We start from the raw sequence: 10,792 nt of genomic DNA, 5'->3' as shown, positions 1-10,792 counted from the left end.
TTCACGTGCTGTTAGAGAACAGCTCCTTTATCACCTCAGCAGTTTTAATCTCTGCAGAATCTAAAATACCCTGTCGCTAGACTGAAGGGCCACGGTGGCTGAGCAGACTGGATTTTGCCCTTTGGTAGGAGGGTAGATGTAGATTTTTTGAGCATCATCAATAGCCCAGCTAGTCAGAGGAAAGAGAACTAAATACTGTGCTCTGTTTTAGAGAGCACGCTACAGGAATGTGGTGAGACAACAAACGCACAGAGACTTCAACAGTTGATTACTCTTAGATCCAAGACAGAGGAGGCAAGCAAGCTTCCTCTAATGTTCATACAATGGGACAGAAATTTCAAAAATTAAAACTAGGATTTTTTAAAGAAATAATTAGTAAGTCAGTAGAGACTGGGAGATAGTGACCAGTAATCCAAAGAGATTAAAACAGTTTTCATAAAATGGATCAAAAAGAATAGCTTTTAAATGAAGCGGAATGAAAAGTATATGACAAGGACACATGAAATATAGAAAACGGCTCTCAAGGTGCCTCATTATTCCAAATGAAAATTATTTTCTTTCTAAAGTCCCATATATAATAAAAGCATGTTAAATTCTAGGCACCTTCAAAAAATGTGAGCTCTCCGTGGAAGACATGCTCCACAACACTGTAGAATTAAATAAGAGAGAGGGAGGGAATGAGGAAGAGAGAAGAGGTGAGGAGAGGAGAGGGGAAGAGAGAGAGAGAGAGAGAGAGAGAGAGAGAGAGAGAGAGAGAGAGAACAACAGAAATCAAAATCCAAATACAGATCCCAGTACTACAACATCTACCAGTCTCTGAGATGAAGTCAGTTACAGGATTCTAAGTGACCCCCTGTCCAAAAAGGACTCCAGTGCAGTTAACTGAGAACAGATTGGACAATATGGAAAACTGGGTTTGGAAAATACTTGAGGAACTATCCTTGTGACAGAGTTAAGATCAGAACCTCAGCCCTGACAGCCTTAGAAAGCTTGTCCTTCAACAGGCCAACTAAAGAGTCAAGTAGCAATGAAAAACAGAGAAAGATTTATTCATGAGGTCATATTGGGAAGAAAAACAAATAAAGATGTTCGTTGACATACTCACTCAATTATATCTTAGGGTCTTGACATGGAGTTTAGGTTTGAGGGTTAGAGGTAAGCAGTTCTGGTCAAGATGTGGTCCTAACAGTCATTTATTGGTACATCATTGTCTGAGATGCAGTCTCTCCACGGAGGTACTCTGAGATGTGACCTCAATGCTGTGGAATCTTTTCCTGGGAGACAAGTTCCTCTTTGGCTTGCAGTAAGCTTCAATCTTTTCCTTTTTCGAGGATGGGATTCCTGAGGAATTCTCAGCCTCTGTAGTCAAGGGGAGAATTATGAGTACCTCTCTTTAGAATATTTTCATTAGTGCCATGATGGTTACATTCTGGAAATGTTTCTGTCACTCCAATATAACCCTAAGTTTATTTAAACTTAAATAAACTCTACAGGTTTATATAAAATTCTTTTGAGAGATGAGACAGGTGCAAATATTAATGAAAGAGTGTTGGCTGAAAAACATCCCAGAATTTTATTTAATAAATTTTGGAGAAATAAAGGGGTTAAAACATAAACATATCAATTAAAAATACAGGAGTCAATATAAAATCACAAAGACAAGGAAAAGTGGGGATTAGGAAATGTGTACTAGTGTTCAGGAGAATACTGGCTTTGTAACAAGCCTTGTTATCCTTTTTGACTAAAATCTGTATGTGTATAACTCAATAAAATAGACAACTTTAGAAGGAGAAGATAGGAGTCTGTTCTTCATCCAGCCTTTGATTTTGAAATTGTGGAAAATTGTAATGTCAAACAGTATTTCCTTCTGGCCTTTTTGCACTCCATCTTACCTTGCTAAGACATATCAGTGTTGTTTCAACAAATAATTTGTTCAGACAAATTCACCTACCCTAGAAAGAGCAAACTGTCAGTTTCAGATCTATGTGGCTTGCATATTAGAATTGGCTTGGTATAAATGACAGTTTTTAAATTTTATGTGGAAATATTTTTCTCCATTCATATGCTAAAGAAATTTTTCTTTACAGAATATTTACTTTCATTTTTTAGGGGAACATGCTACTTCCCATTTTATAAAAGTAAGATAAATTGAAACTTAAAGGAGTTTTCATATGTAATATTTACTTAATCTTATATTTCCATGTGTAGGACATACTTGTGTTTATGTTTCCCAAAGACGTTTAAATACAAAGATTCTGAAAATTCTTGAAAATGCTTACAGAAAACCCTGTGAAAAAGTTAACTATATTTCTCTCCTCACATTTGACTGTCAGCAAATCATATGCAGATTGGTGCAAGTGGAGATACATAGCATTTCTTTCATGTAAACAGCAGAACATACAGTTAAATTATTCATGTTAATCACTTTACCTATGATGCAGTTGGAAAAGTATAAACTTGTGTATATGAATTGCACTTAGAACATTTTTTGGTTGGCATGGCTTCCTGTATCTTTACCACTTTTATTCCAGGAAACAATGTCCTTATGGAAGCAGCACCCATCTACATCAATAGGTCCCTTGGCTCGTACCCTCTCTCTGGTTACAATACACTCATTTCTTACATTGATTCAGTTATGTTCCAGTAATTGAACCCCAGGATTTCTTTCATTATCTCAAACACGCCTGTTCTCCTTCAGTTCACACCACACTGTGCCTCCCTTGCTGTCCTGCTGGCTCCTATCCTCTTCACATAATTTCACAAGAACTGAATTACCATGAGTGCATCGAGGCCTGGTGGGAGACTTTGGATATGAATGTTTAATCAAGGTCAGATGTCACCCTGTGTTTCCAAAGGAATCAAAGGCTTTGTGGCTTTGAGATTTTTGCACATTCTTGTTTTCAGATAAACTTTATATAACATGAATCTGTTATGTTGTCTTTGAATAGTCAACTTTTCTATAAAGAACTATAAGGCCTATTTTGAGGAAATACATAAGAAGTATCAAGTATAGCTAATCTATCCTGAGGCATAGTATGAACAGAATGTCTTATAAACAGTAAAAAGTATTTTTTCTTTTTTTTTTTTTTTATAATCCTAGAGGCTGAGAAGTTCAAGATCAAGTACTGGCAGATTTATTGTCTTACGAGGGTCATGTCTTGGTTTAAATATGATACCTTCTTGCTGTGTTCACACATAATGGAAGGGTCTAGCTGGTTCTCTGAGACCACTCTTAAAGGACAGAGTCCTTATGATCTAATCACTTTCCAATGATCTTACCTACCAATGTTACCATCACATTGGGTATTGAGTTTCAACACATGAACTTTAGAAGAAAATTCAGACCATTCCAGACACAAAAACAAAGCACTTGGCAAGTGTTGAATATGTGTAGTGAATTAAACAAGTACTGCCTGAGACATAGGCAGAAGGTAGTGAGTAAGCTATAACACATATTAACAATGGATCATTAGCTAAATATATAGTGTAAGATTGCTGCTTAAAACCATGAGGCTATGGACATGTCCCAACTCTAGTGCCCCCAGAGGTGTGTACATCTCTTTGAAGATTTTCAGTATTTTATTTGAATGTCTTATTTGCTTCCCTTTCCAACCTAAGTACAGATCAAATACTTCCATCTACACTGAAAGTTCCCAGGAAATAGATGTCCTGAGACCTGCAGCCTTTCTTCCCAGGAGCATTGGACATCCCTAGGTGATAGACATATATTTGAATAGCTGATGGTGTAACTTGGGCATCATAGTTAGAAGTCTACTGCTTCTCTTTTATTATTGCTTTCATAAAATTGTTCATCTGTGAAATAACTGTCACTAAAATTTAGGCTTTTTATCAATTTAATGTCTTCTGATTTTATTTATGCTTAGACATAAGAGAGAGAGAGAGAGAGAGAGAGAGAGAGAGAGAGAGAGAGAGAGAACTCAGATGTAACTACTTTTTACCTAAAACAAACAAAAAATAAAATGACTCCACACTGGTATACTAATGCATTGTATCCACACATTTGACATACTAATGTGTAGTATAGAGGTAGGACAGTATTACAGTTTAAAATATTGCTTGTCGAGTTCAGTACTTGGTTTCAGAATGAGGTTTATAATTTACTAGCTCCATGGCCTTGGGAAAGTTTATTTTATATCAGCCTTCTCCCTGTCCTCATCTATAAATGTTGGGAAAAGAAACATGGGGTTCTTGTATAGAATAAATGGGTTAAAGCAGGTAAAAGTGCTTATGGCAGGCAGTGCATGATGTGTAGGAAGCTGTCGTTGCAGGTTAGCTCTTATTATGACCCCACAAATCTGTTTTAAACAGATTTCTTTCTGTATACTCTGTCCAAATAACATTCCAGATAGGACTGCTTGTTTTTTGAAGACAGACTCCTGCCTCACATCCTCCCTGGATAAGCAAATACGTACACACTCATTACCAAGGCCAGGGAAAGCTGAGAACAATGTTGCTGATCATTAACTCTAATAACCCTCCTTTATGTTTGTTTGGTCCTATTGAACCTATGAACCATGTTCACAGTAATTGCATCATTTGATTTTCATACACCTCAGCAAGAGAGGCAGCCAGCTATTTTCATTATTGCAAGATATAAAGACCAAACCACAGAAGGGTTAAAATTGCCCTCGTCACCTAAAAGACATGTGGGAACTCAGAAGTTTGTAACTCTTGGCCATAGACTTTCCAGCTGTCACTGGTAGGGCAAGTTCTATTGACAGATGATTTGAGAATCTTATATAAACTATTTTAACCCTATTCACTTTCCCCCTATTTTTGCCAGATCAACTTCAATAGCCACCCAAACTTCTATCCATTTCATTTTTAACCCACCAATATATGCTGTCAAATATACTCTCCCATATGTGGCTTTGTATTATAGCATGGCCAACCCACCAGGGGCCACACCTTCAATTAGAGAAAATTGACTCTTTCTCTTCCAGAAGCTATCAGTCTCTCATAGCTCCTTAGCTATGGTTGGGGTGCTGTATCCATCTTCCCTCTCCATGCTAGGGACTTGTCTGGCTTGAGTTTATGCAAGTCTTGTCAGGCTGTCTCAACTGCCATGAATTCATATGTGCAAGTTCCCTGTTGGGTCTGGAACACGATTTGTTTGTACTCATTCACTATCTCTGGTTCTAATAATCTCCTTGCCCCTTCTTCCATAATGATCTCTTTGAGCCTTGCGGGGAGGAGGAGGTATGATATATATGTCCCATTATGGCTGGGTATCCCACAGTTTCTTATACTCTGCCTCTTGACTAGTTGTGGGTCTCCATGTTAATCTCCATTTACTGCAAAAAGAAACTCCTCTTTTTGAGGGCTGAGAGATGCACTTATCTATGGGTATGATGATAAGTCAGGTTAATAATATGTTCATTTAGCAAAGAATAGTAGTACTTTCTCCCCTATAGCTTATGATCCATCTAGCCACAGACTCTTGGCTCTGTTACCAGTGTCATATATGGGTTTCAACTTGTGGAATGATCCTTAAAACACATCATAGCATGGCTGGTCACTCCCATGACTTTTATGCCCGCTAGTCCACCAGTGGACATACCTTGCCAGGCAGGTCATTGTTGCAGCTGTCAGGGTTCACAGCTGGGTAAGACTGGTGATTAATTTTGCCCTCTATTACCATGCATAACAACTTTGACCACTTTGAAGACTGATCATTAGGGAGGAAGCTCCCAGGGGAGTACCAGCTTGCTTTCTATGTTGTAAGCAATGTGGTGTTTTCGGCAATGGGGTCTCAGTGTCAAGTTGTGGGTGGTAATCAAGAGCACTATAATAGCCTATAATGTTGGGGGATGTTTATGGAACTTCACTTGCCCAAAACTCCAAAAGAGGTAACCCATTTCTGCACTGATCTTTTCCTTTGCTAGTCTATATTATCAAGCAAAATTATTGCCACCCAGTCAAATAAACTCTTTTTATGTATGTATGTATGTATGTATGTATGTATGTATGTATGTATGTATGTATTTTCAGAAGCATCTATGGTAGCAGGTTTCCATTTGACTTTTTCCAAAATGTCTTTAATTTTAATTATCCTTCTTGGCACTTCTTCCTCTATCCTGGCCTCTCATTACCCACCTTATTTAGCCCTTCCTGTTCCATTATTACCATTTAATACTTTATACTACTGCATTCTATCTGTCCTCCCTTAAAATCCCTTCCCTATAATCCCTACTAATTTTCTGACCTTATTCACTGCTGGTGGGAGTGCAAATGGATATAGCACCTATAGTGGGGGGTGGGGATGGAAACATGAGGAATAAATTGAGGGAAGGATGGAGGAAGATAATACTGAGAGAGACAACTGGAATCAGGGGGTGCATCTCTAAGAAGAGCTAGAAACCTAGTACAATGGAAACTCCCAAGTATCTATGAGGGTGACCCTAGACAAGACTCCTAGCAATGGGGGATATGAAGCCTGCACCAGCCATGTCCTATAACCATACAACCTCTCCAGTGGAGGGATGGGGACACTAACGCAGCTACAAAACCTTCGACCTACAATTTGTCCTGCCTGCAAGATATGCTGGGGTAGTGATTGCACAGAAATTGTAGGAGTGGCCAACCAAGTTTGAGACCCATACCATGAGAGGAAGCTCACTTTTGGCATTGCCTAGAGGGCCAGGACCTAGAGGCAGGCTAGTTCAGAGAGAGACCTAGGATATAGCCAAATATGACTAGGGAAAAAAAGTCAATGAAATCATTCCTAATGATATTCTGTTGTACTCATAGATCGATGCCTAGCCCAATGGTCATTAGAGAGACTTCACCAACAATTGATGGAAAAGATGCAGAGACCTACAGCAAACCTTAGGCAGAATTTGGGGAATCCTGTGGAAGAGGGGGAGGAAGGATTGCAGGAGACAGAGGGCTTAAGGACACTACAAGAAAACCTACAGAATCAACTAACCTCGGCTCATAGAGACTGAACTGACAACCACAGAGGAAGTGCCTAGTCTCACTGCAACTTGATATACTACGGTTGGTGGATATCCATGGAGGCCTGCCCTTTTCTGAAGAGAGCCAGAAGAGTGGGTGTGGAAGTGGTGCAAAGGGACTGAGAGGAGAGGAGGGAGGGAAAAACAAACAAACAAACAAACACAAAAAGGAAGAAAGAAATCAGTGTGGAGGTTCTCCAACAAATTAGAAATAGTTCTACCACATGATTTGGCTCTACCAATCCTGGGCGTATACTCAAAGAACTCTAAACCCTACTGTAGAGTATCTGCACATCCATGTTCACTGATGCTGAATTCATACTATTCAGGAAGTGGAAACAGCCTAGACTTCCAACAACTGATGAATACATAATGAAAATATAGTTTATTTACACAACAGAATATCACTCAGCTATTAAGTAAATGAATTATGAAATCTGTAAGTAAATGAATGCAGCTAGAAAGAACCATTCCAAATGAGGTAACCTAGACCCAGAAAGACAAGCATCATATATTGTATCTCATTTGAGGGTAATAGCTTTGAATCTTCAGATATATGTATTCTATTTGGAATACCTACTGCAGTCAGGAAACTATTGACAGATCTTAAGACCTGGTATAACTTTAAACCAGAATTGCCCATCTTGTCTTCTCACATCTTTTTATACTAAAATTTCCCACTACCAATCCCCTTCTGTAAAACAGAGACATGATTACTTATCTCAGAGAATTTTCTTACTATTTCAAGAAGTAATTTGTGTAAAATATTAAGAATTATCATCTAGTGACACAGATGTGAGTTACCATGTTATGGTATATATATATATAAATCTTAATTTTTTAAACTTTGTGTGGTGTTGTGCTTCTGCACCATGCTGAATTATCAAATTTATTACTGTGTGAATGAAAATGACCAAACCTCACTAGGATCAAATGCTTAACCACAGCACCGTGGTTACCATTTCTTACTTGAGCCCTTTGACCTCCTGGAGTAGTTCTTCCTTGAGTACATTAAGTGAAAATATTCATTATCCCATATTGCCTAAAAATATATCTTGACAAGCTTGTTTTCTGACTTTTACCCTTATCACCATGATCAACCTCCAGTTTTGCCTAAGGAATAGGTTGCTATGGCAACATCCACCACCCACAGTCAACAGTCAAATTTCATTTCCCTGATTCAACTATTAAAAAATAAATGGTCCATGTAACATTCTCTGCATATGTTGCCCTGTTTGTTTGCAAAATATTCTACCTGTTTAAAGTATCCATAAATGTAATAAAAGTGTCATTTTAAACAATAATTTGTTAATTCAAACAGAACCACTATTCAGATTCTCAGTGTTTCTGAAGAGGCTTTCTGTCATTAAAAGGGCTGGAGAAGCACAGTCGTAAGCTACTTCACTGTAGGATATTGTTCAGACAAATGGCTTCTTGTGTTGTAATAGGAATATGAAATGTGTCGCAGTATAGTATGTCAAAAATGACTTAACCATTTGTGAGCCAAGAAGGAAGGTGAATTTACTTCTCTTTACAGCCCTCCCACCAGATCTGTCATTATTTCATGAGGAAAATGGCATGTGCATCCTGGCCATCACCAGAGAAATGTTTCCAGGACACTCTTAAAGGTAGATGGCTACAAAAAAATCACAAAAACAAAAACAAACAAACAAACAAACAAACAAAACTGGTTAAATTGACTGGTGATTGATAGTTACAATAAAAACAGCACTTAATAAGAACTTAAATGGTGGCAGGGTGGTGGTTGCACACGCCTTTAATCCCAGCACTTGGGAGGCAGAGCCATGTGGATCTCTGTGAATTTGAGGCCAACCTGCTCTACAGGGTAAGATCCAGGACAGGAACCAAAAAAAAAAAAAAAAAGGTTATGATGGCATGATGGCATTTAATTAATTTTAAGGAATTTTGGCCTCATGTTATTTAAAATAGTGGCTTTCAGCTCTCAGAATTCATAGGCCTCCTTTCATATTTTAGCTTTGCTAGGGAACCTCAGTTGGTTTGCTGAAACAATGAAGACTTGTTTGTATCTGGGCAAAGGAGACATGTAGAGGTTGCAGAAACACTGAGATCAGGAGGCATTTAAAAGCTCTGGCCTTATGAGGTTATAAACATAGCAGCCAATAATAATTGTATTGATTTAGCCTTGCTTTGTGTTAAATAACAGCTGTAACCTGAAATTTCAAAGGAATATGCTATTTTTTTAATTCAGAGGAATGACTAGGGATTCTTACAAAATTCTAAATATCAAACAAATCCTTCCTGCCATTCTGACATTTTCTATTAAAAGTGAGTAAATATTACAGCTGAAAATCAATGAGGTAATTGCTTTTGGAGAGGTAATGTGGGCGTGTAGTAGCAGAGTTAAGGCTGGATATTAGGAAGCTGACTCTCCATGAAGAGTCTAGTAATCCAGTCATGGATTTTAGTGAATGGCCTCACTTTAAATGTAAAGAAACATAATGCTTTATCTTACTAAAAATTTTTTCCAAGTAAATCATTAAGATAGTAGGTAAATATAATTCCCGATCTGTACTAGTCATTCCTATTTCTTGGTAACCAAGGCATTACACATCCTGGTAATTGCAAATTTAAGTAAATTAAGAAATAGCTAAATGAGGCAAAAATTTAGACATAATGCAAAGCAAAATATTAATTCCTGTGGTAGTCTGAATGTAATTACCCCACATAATCTCATAGGGAATGGCACTATTGGGAAGTATAGCTTTGTTGGAGAGGGTATGGCTTGTTGTGTGTCTCTGTGGGGGCAGGCTTTGAGTTTCCAATGCTCAGGATATTGGCTCAGTGTCTCAGTCGATTTACTGTTGCATGCAAGATGTAGGACTCTTACCTACTATCTGTCTGCATGCTACCACACTCCCACCATAATGATAATGGACTGAACCTCTGAAACTGTAAGGGAGCCACCCCAATTAAATGTTTTTCCTTTATAAGAGTTGCCGTGGTCATGGTGTTTCTTCAAAGAAATAAAACCCTAACTAAGAAAATTCCTTACCTTCCAGATGGGAGAAATTAATGAAATTTCTTGAGATGAGATTTAATAACAACAAGTCAATTGTTAATTTTACATGGTGAAATTATGATTCTCCCAAAACTTTGTCTTGGATGTTATCTTAATGGGTCTCAAGTGGAGTTGATTGATACATATAATTGGTGCTAATAAATACTATTATCTATTTATTTAAGGCTATACTATTTTTTCAATCAATAAAAGGTATCGTGTCATATAACCCCAGATTATTATTCAAGATACAACATGAAAATTTGTCATGAACTTTATAGCTATGGAATTATGCCCTTAGTGATTACTAAAGAAAGAAAGTGAATAATTACCTTTCATGAATTAAAGAAGAGTCTACTCCAGATATTTCTTGTGTCCAGAACTAGGAAGAAATGACTCGATTTCAGTTCCTGTAACAGCATACATGATTTAAATCAGATAGCATGTTTGTTTACTTCACACCCAAAGAACTAAAAGATTTTTCATTGTAAGGCTAATTTGTTGTTGTTGTTGTTGTTATTGTTGTTCAACTGCTTTGAAAGAAAAATGTTCCAGTAGCTGACCACTGTGAGCTGTATCAATTGTAACTGATCGAATAATAATTTTGGAGTTAATGCTCATCTTCACAAAAATAACCTCCAGTGTGTAGTGATGTAGGAAAATTAGCTACCACAGGCTGTGGTTGGTCAAGTAAAGCAGATGGTTAATTACTTTAATCATGAAAAGGCATATTAGGATTCTAAGGAACTTCTAGCAATAAAGCAAGACTCCAATG

Source organism: Onychomys torridus, chromosome 14 (genome assembly GCF_903995425.1).
Source record: "Onychomys torridus chromosome 14, mOncTor1.1, whole genome shotgun sequence".
NCBI lineage: Eukaryota > Metazoa > Chordata > Mammalia > Rodentia > Cricetidae > Onychomys > Onychomys torridus.
This window is presented reverse-complemented; position numbering follows the sequence as displayed.